At 39.0% G+C, this 16,925-nt stretch overlaps 1 long non-coding RNA gene across 1 annotated transcript in view; it reads right to left on the bottom strand.

Annotated features, from left to right (window-relative positions):
* Window positions 1-16,925, bottom strand: part of LOC129035400 (uncharacterized) — a 206,838-nt gene that overhangs the window by 67,656 nt on the left and 122,257 nt on the right. The window lies entirely within an intron of this gene.

Below are 16,925 nucleotides of genomic sequence, written 5' to 3'. Positions count from 1 at the left end.
AGACAGAGTCTTCCTTGGTCATCCAGGCTGGAGTGCAGTGGCACGATGTCTGCTCACTACAACCTCCACCTCCCAGGCTCAAGCAACTCTCCTGCCTCAGCCTCCCGAGTAGCTGGGACTACAAGCACCCACCACCACGCCTGGCTATCAGGACCTATCTCTTAACCTCCAAACTCATATCTCTACCTACTTGCTCATTACCATTACTTAAATATTTTCATATGAGCAGCATAACCAAAACAAACCTTATCATTTCTATGGCCCTTATCTCTAAATTAGTTTTTTCTTCTTGCTTTGAAAATATTTATTCACAGACAGTACTTCTTAAAGGAATTGCAACTTGAAACCTAAAAGCAATTCTTGATGCCACTGCCTTTTTTCTCTCCTTTAAAACATCTAGTTTTATCCTTTGTTTCCCTGTTTCAATGACTTCCTTTTAACCTTTCTCCTTTTCCACTTAACTGCCACTTTCTTAGATTTAGTTCTCTTTTTCCTTTACTTGGATAGTGACCAAACTTTTTTTTTTTTTTTTTTGAGACACAGTCTCTGTTGCCCAGGCTGGAATGCAATGGCGCAATCTCAGTTCACTGCAACCTCCACTTCCCAAGTTTAACTGATTCTCCTGCCTCATCCTTCGAAGTAGCTGGGATTACAGGTGCCCATCACCACACTCAGCTAATATTTGTATTTTTAGTAGAGATGGGGTTTCACTGTGTTGGCCAGGCTGGTCTCGAACTCCTGAACTCGTGATCTGCCCACCTCGGCCTCCCAAAGTGCTGGAATTACAAGCGTGAGCCACCACGCCTGACTGGTGACCAAACTTTTTATACCTTATGTGGTGTGGCTTTATCAAGAATCATCACAAATGTTCTATTCCTCCATCCCACTATATTTTTCAATTCATGCATAATTTTATCATTTTATTTGCTTCAATAAATCTTTTCCAAAAAGAGAAATATTTGTAGGACTACAAGACTTCTGAAATTTCTTTTATTCAGTTATATTGTTTATGTGTCCTAAGGCCCCCATGCTATTTGTTTCTGAAATATGGAGTGCCTTCTGGGTGAGTTTTCATGAAAAATTCAGGAAGCTACATTTGTGTTTTCTTCTTTGCAATGTAACTATCTTTTAGGTATTTTCCTTTTCTTCATGAGAAACTCTGTAGTGTAACTCTTAATTTACATAAAAATAATAAATATATGCAGGAAAGGATGAAAAACATTATTATTTTCCTACTGGGGAGAAAATACAAATGTGAATAATGAAAGATGAATCCCTGTTAGTAACAGCAATAGCCCTTCGTACTCAGCTTGTGGATGAAGGCAGTCCACATGCCCTCACCATGTGATGTCCCAAGAATGAGCACTAATTGCCTTTTGTTGGGTGCTAACAGGTGTCTTCTCTTAAAACTATTTGCCTGAGGCTCAAGCCCAGGTATGAGCCTTGATCTGTCTTTTGTCTTGTTTCTTATTTAAAGACGTGTACTGGCAAAAAGATGGAGCACCAAAGGGTTTTGTTTTTAGCTGCACAGCTCCTGGGATCTGTGACAGCAACTGACTTTCTAGTACACCAGACTCTTAAAGAAATATCTGCCTTCCTTCCACATCAAGGATTGACTTAAAAGGTTTTCTGGGCTAATAGATTAAATTACTCTTTAAGGCCAAAGGGCTGAGGTATGGAATTATACCTGATGTAAGAAAGAAATAAATTAATAAGAGGATATGAAGGTAATAAATCTTCCTTTATATGTAACACATGAAGTGCGATTTTATCGCTGAGACTGAAATATTCACACCAGGTTTTTTTGGAGGTGTGCACCTGACTCAGAGCTCTCCACATAATGCTGAAAACATGACAGATAATGTTCATTGGCCTAATACTGGTGAAATATTCCTGACGGTGCCACCTCTTCTGATACACTATTTTTTATTAGGTACTTAATAACTTCAGTGGGCATAAGAAATATAATTGAGTGTACTCAAGAGCTTTAAAGGCTATTCTTTAAAGTAAGTGCACAACGTCATAAAATCTGCAACATCATAAAATTGCCTTCATATAGAGCTTGGCTTGATAGAGAAAAAAATAAAGAAACACAAGTCTGTGAGATGCTCAAGAGCAAAACTTGTTGATTTTTGCTTGTCGATTCCAGCCCCTTGCCTAGAGTTCAGCAGGTATGCCTAGGAATGTATTGAATAAATGAAACTAGAAAAATTATTTCACAATCATCTTTCAAATATCAAAACTTAAGATATACTAGATATTACTGCAATGTCTCCTAATTTGCATGTCAAAGCTCAGCTTAAACCTTCATTAAAAGACCGTGATTTTTGTTCCTCTGATTAAGTTTCATAAGGAGCTCTTTGCACTTCTACTTTTCCAGTAAAATCACAAGAGGTATGACTTACTAAAAGCATAAAGAACATTCTTTGACATCATATTTTTAACTCACCAGTTTATTTTATAGTTGAGCATGCTGATGCCACAATTTCTGAAATGGAAACACTCAACTCAGGGCCCAATTAGGCTCAGAGAGGCTCTAAGAACAGAAAAGATGATATTGTCTCATCCAAATTTTGAAACTAGATAAACAACTCTGTAAAACAAATGTAATGCAGTCAGTTCCATATTACTAATTTTACTCATAATGAGTACCTTAGTGATATCAAGCATCAAATTATTCCTTGTACAGGGACAAGAGTGACTTTATTTTAGATGCTAATCCACCATGTGCCTCCTGATGAATCTCGAGCCCAGGAATGCCTCCAAGATATTTAGTTGATGTATTACTCTTTATGTAGAAGCACCTATTTACTGAAGTTTTGCCTTTTCTCCAAAACCAGCCTTGGTGTTGCTGTGTCCCTCATAGGCTGTGGTGCCCACAGCATTCTCTCAGCCACCTACACAGTCTTCCAGAACACACATACTTTTCCGCAAGATGTAAGTTCTGAGTCTTGGGGATTATAGTGCAGAGATCTACCTGTCTTGTGCTTGCCCAAGACCACACTTCTGTCTTTAAGTTCTCTAATAAATAAATAGAATAAATCCTTTATGGGCAAACTGGATTTGTCCAACTCTTTCTTTGGTTCCTTGCATTTGAGGGGACCACTTTGCATTTATGGCCCTTTCACGGAACACCTTATATCTAGATCTACATCATTTATATCTGCACCTAGATAGAGGTAGCTATCTCTCTCCATCTCTATCATCTCTATCTCTGTCACTCTGATGGAGCCCTCAGCACGTACTTAGTCAGATAAACCAGCTTTGAAAAGCCACAAGCACAAAAGAAAATAGCTGATTACGGGTTGGATGTGTACATTGTGTTCTTCCCAGAAAAGCATTTTGGTAGTACCTAGAAGAAAAAGAAGTAAGTCTTTTTTCTTTTAGTTAAAAAGGCAAATAATTTACTAATCACAGAAACAAAAAATTAAATATGAAAGCAGTCTTTTTAGGGTTTCTAAACAATAAACATTGATTATGAAATTCTAAATCATGTATTATTGGCAGAAGATCTTTCGAAAGCTTTGAAGAAAAATATATTCCTACTCACTTGAGAAACTATAATGATTCAGAAGCTATTAACTTTTTTTTGTTTGTTTGTTTGTTTTTGTTTTTGAGATGGAGTCTCCCTCTGTCACTCAGGCTGGATTGCAGTGGCATGATCTCAGCTCACTGCAACCTCCACATCCTGGGTTCACGCCATTCTCCTGCCTCAGCCTCCCAAGTAGCTGGGACTACAGGCACCTGCCACCAAACCCGGCTAAGTGTTTGTATTTTTAGAAGAGATGGGGTTTCACCATGTTGGCCAGGATGGTCTTGATCTCCTGACCTTGTGATCTGCCCGCCTTGGCCTCCCAAAGTACTGGGATTACAGGCATGAGCCACTGTGCCTGGCCTTAGAAGCTATTAACATTTTTAAATCTCTATATTCATTTACAATTTGAAGATATTATATACTATAAACATATTTGACATAAAATAGGGGTACATTTTCTTTCTCTTACCCATTATAAAATAAACTCACCCATGAAACTAATTATAATAATCATTTAAAAATCAGTGTTAAATGAAATCTAGAGTAAATAACAGTATAGATGATAATTAAGTGTAAGTTCAAACTATTCTGAGTAAGAATTGATTTTTATTTCTTTTCTGATGAAATACGGTCATCTAAAGGTAAGGTGAAAGTTAGTTTGAAAAGTACATTAACATTCATTCTCATAGGTAAGAATTTCATATTCTAGGGAAAAATTGACTTATACAATCTAAGAGCCCTTCAAATATAATGTCTTCATGTTTTAATTTATGAATTTCATTTTCTTTATTATTTTTAATTTCTCTCCTAATGTTAGTTCTGTCTTTAAAGCAGTGGACATGAAGGTAAGGAAAGTTAGAAATCATATTATTATCCCACCATTTAAAAAACAAAAGAAAAACATTAAATTATCAATACTTTCATATTGTTATAATTTTTTTATTTTTATTTTTTGAGACAAGTTCTCACTCTGTCGCCCAGGCTGGAGTGCAGCAGTGTGACCACAGCTGACTGCAACCTTGATCTTCTGGGCTCAAGTGATCCTCCCACCTCAGCCTTCCAAGTAGCTGGGACTACAGGTGCGCACCACCACGCCAGGCTAATTTATAAATTTTTGTAGAGATGGGTTTCACTATGTTGCCTAGGCTGGTCTCATACGCCTGGGCTCAAGAAATCCTCTAACCTCAGCCTCCCAGTGTGCTGCAATTATAGATATGAACCACCATGACCAGCCATAAAAAAATTTTTAATGCAATTTTCTGAAGAAAGTATTTAATTACAATTACAAAGTACTATAAACTATATGTCTACATTTATTCTAGTTGTGCTGTTTTTTTAAATTGCAGATTTATATATATATACACACATACATATACACAAATATGTATATATGTGTGTATATATTTAATAAGTGGATGGAAAATGCACTTATTTATTAAATATACATACACACATTTATACGTATGTGTTTGTATATATGTATATATTTACACATTTATATATGTATGTGTGTATATGTCTACATGTTTGTAGACATATACATGTATGCAAATGTGTGTATGTGTGTGTATATATATATATATATTAAATAAGTGCATGAAAAACGTTTAAAGCTCTTCAGGCTAGATATGAAATACCACTTGGATGGGCTGGGCGCGGTGGCTCACACCTGTAATCTCAACACTTTGGAGGCTGAGGCGGGTGGATCATGAGGTCAGGAGGTCGAGACCATCCTGGCTAACATGGTGAAACCCCGTCTCTACTAAAAATACAAAAATTAGCCGGGCATGGTGGCGGGAGCCTGTAGTCCCAGCTACTCAGGAGGCTGAGGCAAGAGAATGGCTTGAACCCGGGAGGTGGAGGTTGCAGTGAGCCGAGATCGCGCCACTGCACTCCAGCCTGGCAACAGAGTGAGACGTCGTCTCAAAAAGTTAAAAAAATAAAATAAAATACCACCTGGATTAAGGTCTGTTATAGAATATCCATCAATTCTCCATCAAGCTACTTTCTTTTCTGTGAGACTATCATAGGATGAGATGTAAAGCCTTTCTTTAGGAGAGTTTCACTCTCAGTAAATTTCAGAAAGAAGCTCTGAAGTCTAGACAATATTCTGGTGGATCAGAATACTCTAGATGTTACTAAATATGTACAGAAGAATCATTAATTCCCACGTGACAATCTAAGGGCCACTTACTTCCAAATTACCTGAGACGGGGTTTCACCATGTTAGCCAGGATGGTCTCGATCTCCTGACCTCATGATCCGCCCATCTTGGCCTCCCAAAGTGCTGGGATTACAGGCATAAGCCACCGCGCCTGGCCAGATCTGTACTTTTAAAGGCTTTACAGGATGATTCTTGTGCACCTGCTAAAGTTTGAAATCCGTTTCACATTTTGTGGTCCCACTAGAATCAGTTGCAATAAATGTAGGGATAAATTTATTTTTAAATAAATTTTAAAATAACTGCCGTTCACCATTCTCTCATTCAGTCATCCTCACTTGCTTTTGGCAATCACTTTTCACATGGCCTTCTCAAAAGTATCTAAGTATCTGCCATTATCATCCCTCATTGTACAACAGAAGCTGAAGCCTAGCCTCCAGAAGAGCTCCAGGAAAATGCACCTAGGAGGTGTACACGAAGGAGTCTGATTCCGTGAAAATGCACATAGGTGGTATACACGAAGGAACAAAGGAGTCTGATTCTGTGAAAATGTACCTAGGAGGTGTACACGAAGGAACAAAGGAGTCTGATTCCGTGAAAATGCACCTAGGAGGTGTACACGGAGGAACGAAGGAGTCTGATTCCATAAAAATGCACACAGGAGGTGTACACGAAGGAACGAATGAGTCTGATTCCATAAAGCAATTCCCAAGAGCTTTCATATTGTGCAGTTTCCAGCAAGGAGACATTTCACCCTCCTGTGTTCCATCTGTACAATTTAGTCATGGATTGAGAGTTGCTCCTGAAGGAGATAAGTTAATAACAAGTGCATTTCATTAGGCAGAGTCTGGCACTGACCAGCCTGGTTGACAGAATTCGAGCTCTATCAGACATGAGAGTTCTGGGGAAGACAGCTTGGGGTAAATTAGAATGCTTAGAGGGAGGGAGGGGGAAACAGAAAAAGAAAAGAAAAGAAAAGAAACAGGAGCCTGAAGATGCTACTATAGTGAGGTGAGGCCAGACCAGGTTCAGGACATGCCACCCCAAAACATGGTGCCTGGGCGTTTGAGAAAATAACAGAGGCAGGAAGGCCTTGCTCACCTTCCCCTCGCCCTTTCTCCCTGCCGCAGCCATGAAACCTGGGAAGGTGACTCTCTGACCTTCTCCCTCCCTTCTCTCCTGAAGAGCCTCCTGGGAGAGCATCTGGCTTGTCCTATATCTGGGAGGAAAGCACGTGACATGAGGACAGCAAGAGGAATCTGAACAGCCTCCCCTGTCTATTTCCATTAGACCATTCCCTTTGTCCTCCAGTCCAATTTTGCACAACCGTCCAAAAAATACACAGACTCCCTGTTTATTTGCATCATTTCTGAAGGCTCGTGTGTCATGTAAAATTTATATTAAATAATTTTCTATGTTTTTCTCTTGTTAATCTGTCTTCTGTTATTGGGGTCTCAGCCATCAATCTTGTGATGGGCGAGGGAAATCTGTTACTTATTTTTCCCTGTAGATCGAAGGTCCGTATAGGCTCTGATGGAATTTTGCTCTTCATCGTTTCTATAAGAATCTATTTTCTCTATAATTACAAATAAAGAGGCTTACGATACAATATTAATTTGAAAATTCAACTGAACAATAATTTGAATAGATAGGCAGAGTAGAAAGGCAAGCACATAGACAAGTAATTAAAATACAAAGAAGGATGTAATTTTCAAGGCTGCAATTCTGCTGCGTGCGATTGAAGACTATGTAGGAGGAAGCATTTGAGCTGAATGGGTGAAATTTTGACAGCTTGAATTTAGGAGAAGGGCGAAAAGCAGAGAAGTGGAAAAATGGAGTATACTTTAAGTCAACGCCAGGATGTTTTGTATGCCAAGAATGAATTGTGGCTTAGTAAGATCATGATGTGAAAAATAAGACAAAAAAGACGGAATCATAGATCAAGTTAAAAAGTTTGCATTTCATCCTGTAGACAATGTTGAACCATGTGAAGTGTTCAGTAAGAATATAACATGAGCAGAACTGTGCTTTAGGAAAGCCTGAGAAAAAATGGGGGTAAGAAAACCATTTTAAAGTCAAATGCAGCAGTCTGCATAAGAGGTCTTACAACTTATCAACTAGAAACCAACCAAAACCACATATTATCATTTATGTGTAAGTACAGACACTCTTCAACTTACAATGGGGTTACATCCTGATAAATCCATCACATAACTTGAAAATATCACTAAGTTCAAAATTCATTTCATACACTAACATACCACATCACAGCTTAGCTTAGTCTGCCTTAAACATGCTCAGAACACTCACATTAGCCTACCGCTGGACGAAATCAGGTAACACAAAGCCTATGTTATGATGAAGTGCTGAATATCTCCTGTAATTTATTTAACGTTGCATTGAAAGTGAAAAACAGAAAGGTTGTGTGGGTACTGGAAGTACCGTTTCTACTTAAAATGTATCACCTTCTCACCATCACAAGGGCAAAAAATCATACTTTGAAACGTCATAACTCAGGGACCATCTGTATTGGACCAAAACTGGATGAGGGTTCAAACTATGACACAGACATAATGGATGAAAAGAATGGACAAGATTTAAAAGTCATTGCAGAGATAAAGAGAACAGCATAATTTGTAAATACCTTACTTGAAATGAACTTTACATATCGTAAAGTACAACAACTAGCTTAAAGTGGGAAACAAGAGTTTTTAGTACACAGAGTGGTGCATCCATTACTTAATTTTAGAACATTTTCATATTTGCCAAAAGTAATATCATACCCAGACTGGTTGCAGTGACTCACACCTGTAATCCCAGCACTTTGGGAGGCCAAGGTGGGAAGATCGCTTGATCCCAGGAGTTCAAGACCAGCCTGGGCAACATAGTGAGACTATCTCTACAAAAAAAAAAAATCAGTAAATAATTAGATGGGCATAGTGGTGTGCACCTGTAGTCCCAGCTACTTGAAAGGCCTGATGGGAAGATCACTTGATCCCAATAGGTGGAGGCTGCACTGAGTCATGGTCGCACCACACACTTCAACCTGCATAACAGAGCAAGATCCTGTTTCAAAAAGAAAAGACAGGAAAGAAAAAAAAAATCTCATACCCATTAGGAGTCACACTCTATCCCTCCTCCCTCGTCTAGCCATAAGCAACCACTAATGTACTCATCATTTTTTGCTTGTATTTTCTATTGAGCTGTAAGCTATTATGAAAAAGACTTAGTCTTTTAATTAATACACAATACTTAATGCTAAACATTTGTTTGTGGGCTGGGAGCGGTGGCTCAAGCCTGTAATCCCAGAACTTTGGGAGGCCGAGGTGGACGGATCACCTGAGGTCAGGAGTTCAAGACCATTCTGGCCAACAATGTGAAACCCTGTCTCTACTAAAAATACAAAACTTAGCTGGGTTTGGTGGTGCACGCCTGTAGTCCCAGCTACTCAGGAGGCTGAGGCAGGAGAATCGCTTGAACCCAGGAGGCGGAGGTTACAGTGAGCCAAGATCGTGCCACTGCACTCCAGCCTGGGTGACAGAGCAAGACTCCGTCTCAAAGAAAAAAAAAAAAAAAAAAAAAAAAAAAAAACAGAAACATTTGTTTGCATAAAACATGATATTCAAGCTCATGTCCCTTCACTCAATGTCCATCTTACACACACACACCCCCCACAGGTATTTCCAGTGCAAGAGAAGAAGTTCTGCTTCTCTTGCTCTTGAGAAGAGCAGAAAGGCCCTGAGGTGGCTGCAGAGGCCCACAGAAGCCACCAGTTTATGCTGTAGGAACATAGGATGCCAGAGCTTAAAGGTCTCATTACTTTTTTCCATTTCTCACCTTGGGGTTTGCAATCTTGAGCTCTGTAAGGAAACAATGGAATATTACCAAATTGTGGACAGAGCTGGCTGTGGAGGCCTGGAGGCCCTCGGCCCACACCAGACCATGAGACACACTAGAGTTGGCTAGAGTCGGGTCCAGATGAACCAGTCCAGACTAAGCCATGCTTGGTATATAGTGAGAGCCTCTCTTCAAGCGTGTGATGGACCTAGCATAAGGCTGCCAAAATTCCCAGCAGAATCTGAGCATCCAGAGGCTTCACGCTAAAGCCTGTCCTCTCCTCTCCTCCCCTCCCCTTCCCTCCCCCCCTCCTCTCTTCTTTCCCTTCCTCCCCTCCCCTCCCCTCCCCTCTCCTCTCTCTTCTTTCCCTTCCTCCCCTCCCCTCCCCTCTCCTCTTCTCTCCTCTCCTCTCTTCTTTCCCTTCCTCCCCTCCCCTCCCCTCTCCTCTTCTCTCCTCTCCTCTCTTCTTTCCCTTCCTCCCCTCCCCTCCCCTCTCCTCTTCTCTCCTCTCCTCTCTTCTTTCCCTTCCTCCCCTCCCCTCCCCTCTCCTCTTCTCTCCTCTCCTCTCTTCTTTCCCTTCCTCCCCTCCCCTCCCCTCTCCTCTTCTTAAGAAGGTGCAAGCTCAGGGGCTTTCTGACCTCTCCAAGCTACTGCTTGATCCTAGGGTTTTACAGAGCTTGATAAATTTAGATACACTGCTACATATTTTATCATCTTACTGGTTGATTTTATGATCTTAGCTTAAAAGGACAAGTATGATAGACACTGTCTTTAACTTTGAGGAAATTCATTAAGCAAGACGCAGCACACTGACAATAATGTTTTACCATCTTCCATATGAATTTACCAAGTCACTTAAATTTCTTTCAACTCTCAAGGATTTTCTTTTCAAGACTGTTTTGAAGATTAAAAACAAGACAATGAATGAGAACATAATCTGTAAGTGATAAGTGATACTTGGTATAAATGTGGCATTAATGCATGAAATAGTCTAGGTTGCCTTGGACTTACTGACAGGAGGATTCATGTTTAGTTCTTTGAATTTTTCTGGAGTCTATGAAGCTTTCTAATACACAGCACACTACATTTCTTACTGGAAAAGTGGGTGTTTATTAGCTCTGCAGATTCCTTCTGAACCATACCACTAGCTCATCTGCAGATTCCTTCTGAACCATACCACTAGCTCACTGTACACACTCATCATTTATACTCCTCTAAAAAATAGTCATTTGACACTTGGGTCCAAATTCTCTCGGCTGCAGAAGGCAACACAACTCCAAAGTCACTCACTGTCTTTTTTATCTTTGTATGCAAAGAGCTGTCATTCTATTGGTCCCTACATGTCAGCAGTCCTCTTATCTGTGTTTCAGAGTCGAAGGATTTGAAGAACATGATTTCATATTTCCTTGCAATTGTTCCTCTTGATTTCTTACAGGAATCAGAAAAAAAAGACAGTATTCACACATTATTTATAATTATTAGCTGGTTACAACACCTCTCTTGATGTTTAGCTTGCTTGCAACATGACATAGAATTACGGCAACTCCCGAATTTAGCAATGTAAGACCCTTTCAAAAATGTTCATCCAATAATTGAATGGTTTTCACTTCTTCCCAGTGCTTTGAACCTGAGTGGCAAAGAAAGTTCAGTCATATTCTCGAAAGAACAAACTATTTGGAGAACTCCAGGTTCTAAAAAATGTTATATTTTATTTTCTAAAATAACTTATTTTCCAAAATTATTTTTTTGTTGTCTTGAAAAATAAGCTGGAAAAAATGCCAACTCTGGACTTTTCTTTTAGAGATGGTAAAGTTAAGTAATTTCTTCTATGATTGCAGAAGCCAGTATACACAAAGCAAATCATAATTAAAGATTTTATATATGAATTTTTTAAAGTATCAACTGTACTTAAATAGAAATGCTAAATTTTATTCCTACTTAAAGTTTTCAATAATATTAGATGTTGAACAGTTGACTTATGTTAATTAGGGTTTCCATAAAGGTTTCAGAAGGAAATAAAAACAAATTACTATAGCACTGTAGGATTAGAGTAGAAGAGAAAATGCCATATTTTTATATTTATATTTGAATACTCATTTAATTTTTTACCATTATCAAATAATCTTTATCACATGAACTTGTACATGTATATTTTATAAACCCTGTCTACAGGGTTTAATGTAGAATTCAGCTGCACAGAGTCAACAATTACAGCTTTTTCATAAATATTAAAGTTATAGCTTGATCTAATGCGGTTCCTATTTTTCCAAATAGATCTGTGGTCTCCCCAGCACAGAAACTACAAAAGCTGTAGGACTTGGCTATGGTTTCCACTTGGTTTCATTGAGCCTACAGAAGCATTTTCTGTTAAGAATTAGAGATAAACAAAGGCAACCCTGCAAACACAAAATGAGCAGGGCTTTCCATAGCTTGATTGCCTCTGCGAAAGCAGCTCTGGGCTGGGTTATGGCCACTCAAAGGAGAAAGCGGCCCATCCCAGGGAGACAGTAGATTGGTTCAAATGCAGAGATCTTCCAAGGTTGACCCCCCAGCAACATGCCCTAAAGTCTCTGAGTGGAAGGTGAAGAGGGCGAACTGGAATTAAGTTTGCTGATAGCGTAAGAGGCACCCACTAGTTACAAAGCATTATGGACACTGTATCTTATTTGGAAATTGTCTTCTCTTTGGAAAAAAGAATGTTTTCTCTCAATCTGCAATGCTTTACTGCCCAAAGTCTATATTTTAGAAAACAATTTATATTTCTTTGAAGCCATGTCTATTGATAATATTTCTTACTAGTTCTGTATTTTGGGAGTATATTGTCACATAATAATGCTGTTATTGTGTTTTGTGTGATTTTAAAATATTCTTAAATTGACAAATAATAATTATGAGTATTTATGGGGTACATAGTGATGTTTCAATACATACAATGTATGGTGATCAGATCAGGGTCATTAGCATATCCATCAACTCAGACATTTATCATTTCTTTGTGTTGGGAACACTTAATAAACCTTTTATTTCCTTTTACTGTTGAATACTTACTTTGTCTTAAAAACATTCCTTCTTAACTAATTTTGTTTCCTGCTCTCCTTCTCAAAATGGTTTCTTTACAAGGCAAGTCATACCCTTATGGTTTTTTCCTATAGTTTTAATCACCTATTTTCTTGATACCCGAAATTCTCCTTTCTGTCCCTTTGCTAGTACAAATACTCTGCTCTCCTTCAGATCCACATCCCTGTCCAGTTAACCATATACCAAGTTCAAAATGCTGCTTTTGCTCTAGACCTTTCTGTAATAAATCAGGATTTTTTTTTTTTGAGACAGAGTTTTGCTCTGTTGCCCAGGATAGAGTAGAGCGGGGCGATCTCAGCTCACCATTTCCTCCACCTCCTGGGTTCAAGCGATTCTCCTGCCCCAGTCTCCCGAGTAGCTAGGACTACAGGCATGTGCCACCACACCCGGCTAATTTTGTATTTTTAGTAGAGATGGGGTTTCTCCATATTGGTCAGGCTGGTCTCGAACTCCCGACCTCAGGTGATCCCCCACCTCGGCCTCCCAAAGTGCTGGGATTACAGGTGTGAGCCACCGTGCCTGACCACAAATTAGGATTTTTAGATATGATATCAAGAGATTTGAATGTGACTTTCTGTCATCAACCAGAACAGAGCTGGAATCACGTGTCCCAAAACTTAAGGGAGGTAAAACAACTCAGTTTTGTATTCCTAAAGTTGGCTAAAGGGAAACATTAAAAGAAATAATAGTTTATGTTTTTCAGTATTCATAAATCTTTACATTTTTAGATAATTTCCCTCCAAGAACTAACCAATGCAAATTACTAACAATTAGCAAGAGATAAAATATTCATTTTGATAATAAGTACACGTTTATTCCAAATCTTATCTTCAGTCCCAGTTTATTCACAAAATGGAAAAGAGAGAGCTCAGTAGCATGAGTATAGGGGTAAAGCAATCATGAAGAAAATGCCCAAAGGAAAGAAAGACCTTTCCTGTAGTGTCCTCAGGTTAAAGGGACAATTTTGCTGTTTGTTTCTAATCCCAGATGGTCTGACCAACCTTCATTTCTGGGAAAAGATGAGACTAGTACCTGAAATAGAAGGAAGAAAGAAACACGGCAATGCATACATTGACTCCCTATTAAATTCTCAAAACTTGGTAATGATGACTTCACAGGGACTGAGAATCTCCTTGCCAATAAAATCAGATATTACCTACATGACAACTTTCTGGAAATTCATATTTTATAATCATTCAACAACAATTCCCTAGCAACACAGCATCTGCTCACTTACCTCCAAATGCAATTATATGCTTATTATTTTATTGATCATGCATCTCTAACTTTTTGTTGGAAAAAGGAAAAAGCAACACTATCATGGGGTTCCTTCCAGGCCTGAGTTCCTGCCCCACGCACATAGGGCAAAAGAAGGTCGTTATCCTCCAAAGGTTTACAGCTGAATTAAAACATCTACAGTAATGTGAGTATATGTTCCACTTTTACTCATTTTTCTCAAAGCCTATAGATAATTGCTAGTTATGTAAGAAAACCACGATAATTTTTTAAAATAAATTATTTTAAAAATACATTAATAATGCTTTTCTCAGCTCAGGTATAATTTTTTCTTATGTCAACATTTGGGAAAGTTATTTAGTATTAATTTTCTTAGATTCTTGGGCTTACTGAGTCTTTTTTTTTTTTTTTACAAAATATCAAATATATTGTAACTTATACACAATCCATCTTTCAAAATTACTGATCAAATAATCAGTGTCAACCTGGACAGGAGATGCCCAGCAGGTCTGTCCTCAATCATTTCTGGTTGCATGTCTTTATTAATGGCTAAGGGAATGGTAGTAATGGCAGGCTTGGGACATTTTTAGTTGACGCAGATATGGACATATCCAGAAATATAAAATAGAAGAGAACCAGTATTCAAAACATTCTTAAATTTAACAACCTGTCAGCTTTAACTAGAAAGAAAATGTGACAAAGATAAAATATTTGGCACTATTTTGGGTCTAAAACACCAAGTTCAAGAATTCAGCATAAAAGAGTCTAGACACAGCTAAAAAAACCAACTCTATAAAGGGTTTTGGTTGCACATGAGCTTAATATAAGTGACAGCTGCGATGCAGCTTCCCCAAAATCATCTGTGAGTGAGGAAAGAGAAGTGGAGACACTCCCTGGCACGACAACTCTAAACACCACACTTTAAAGGTGGCATCAAGAAACAAGAAACTTTTTTTTTTTTTTTTTTTTGAGACAGAGTCTGGCTCTGTCACCCAGGCTGGAGTGCAGTGGCACGATCTCTGCTCACTGCAACCTCCGCCTCCTGGATTCAAGTGATCCTCCTGCCTCAGCCTCCCGAGTAGCTGGGATTACAGGCATGTGCCACCATGCCCAGCTAATTTTTGTATTTTTAGTGGAGACGGGGTTTCACCATGTTGGCCAGGCTAGTCTGGAACACCGACCTCAAGTGATCCACCCACCTTGGCCTCCCAAAGTGGTAGGATTACAGGCGTGAGCTACCGCGCCTGGCCTTTTTTTTTTTTTTTTTTTTTTTTTTGAGACAGAGTCTCACTCTGTCACACAGGCTGGAGTGCAGTGGCGAGATCCTGGCTCACTGCAACCTCTGCTTCCTGGGTTCCAGTGATTCTCCTGCCTCAGCCTCCCGAGTAGCCGGGACTACAGGCGTGTGCCAGCACATCCGGCTAATTTTTGTGTTTTTAGTAGAGACATGGTTTCACCACCTTGGCCACGCTGATCTCAAACTCCTGACCTCGTGATCCTTAGCCTCCCAAAGTGCTGGGATTACAGGCATGAGCCACCACCCCTGGCCATGAAACTTAAAACATTTATGTGTAGCATTAAAGATGGAAAGAGAACTTGACATATATTCATGTTCAGAATTTATAATATTAACATTGAAGAGAAAAAACTAAGGACAGAAACTAATATTGTCTTTAAAATATTTATAGATCTCTCACGTGGCACAGTAGTGATTTCGTGTGGAATTCTAGCTCAAAAGGGAGAAGTCCCAAGAATACAGATTTTTGATGTGAGGAGTGAGGTGGAGGAGAGAGATATGAGACAGGGAGAGAAATCCTAGCTGTAGAGTTATGAAATGGGCAACTGACAATCTTGAGATATATTTCACAGAACCTGGAGGGATTCGTGCAGAAATCAATGTCCTCTGAGAAAGAAAGAGTGATTAGAAAAACTTCAAGCATTAGATGGCTGGCTGAACTAGACAAAATGGAAAATCCAATCTAACATTGAAATGTTATGATGTAACAAATCTAACTCATGGCTAGGTGATTTGTCTTTTTCTCTTTGAAATTTCTCTTTTTTTTGAGACAGAGTCTCACTCTGTCACCCAGGCTGGAGTGCAGTGGCACAATCTCGGCTCACTGCAAGCTCCGCCTCCCAGGTTCAAGTGATTCTTCTGTCTCAGCCTCCTGAGTAGCTGGGACTACATGCGCCTGCAACCACGCCCGGCTAATTTTTTGTATTTTTAGTAGAGATAGGGTTTCACCATGTTGGCCAGGCTGGTCTCGAACTCCTGACCTTGTGATCCGCCTGCCTCAGCCTCCCAAAGTGCTGGGATCACAGGGATAAGCCACTGAGCCTGGTCTGTCTTTGAAATGTCTATCAGGAGAGTTGAATTTTTATCCATTGGAACAGGAAAGCAAAATGCCTGTAATGGTTAAACACGTAAATTACTCAACAGAAAACTGCATGATACCTATATTATTAATAAATGTGTTCCCAAATACCAGAGAGAGAAACAAAAGTGAAAGTGGCTGTCTTTGAGCAATGGGACTTGGGGTGGCGTTGTAGTGAGGGGGTATTAGATAAGTATTCAATAATGGTACCACTGATTTCACTTTATTCTCACATTATTATGATTTTTTTATTAAGAGCAAAAAATAAAAATGACTGTTATGAAAATATCAATTGAGAAAAATAAATATTTTACTTTTAGATTTTCCTGAGCATTTCTTGTTATTTCAAAGGGACTTTGAATGTTATCTAGTACTTCTTGGCTTTTATTGATTTTTGTTAATATTCAAACCGTAACCTCAAACAAGTCTATAGTATTTCATATGGATACAAAACTAGGCCATACAAAATACATTATCTTTGCCTGTTGGCAGAACTTGCAGTATTTGGTCAGAGAAGAAGGAAATGCGTAAAACTAAACAGCTGACCTTCAGGTTGCTTTGGAAAATCTGACTTGTTTGAGCTTTAACCAAATTTCTAACAGACACTGGCCAAATTCTACCAAGTGCGAAAGCAGGTAGAAAACTGGCTTCTGTGTAGTGAAAATAATAGGATCATAAATAAAGAAGTACTGGCTAAATTTCC

The sequence above is a fragment of the Pongo pygmaeus genome, chromosome 3, assembly GCF_028885625.2.
Source record: "Pongo pygmaeus isolate AG05252 chromosome 3, NHGRI_mPonPyg2-v2.0_pri, whole genome shotgun sequence".
NCBI lineage: Eukaryota > Metazoa > Chordata > Mammalia > Primates > Hominidae > Pongo > Pongo pygmaeus.
This window is presented reverse-complemented; position numbering and strand designations above follow the sequence as displayed.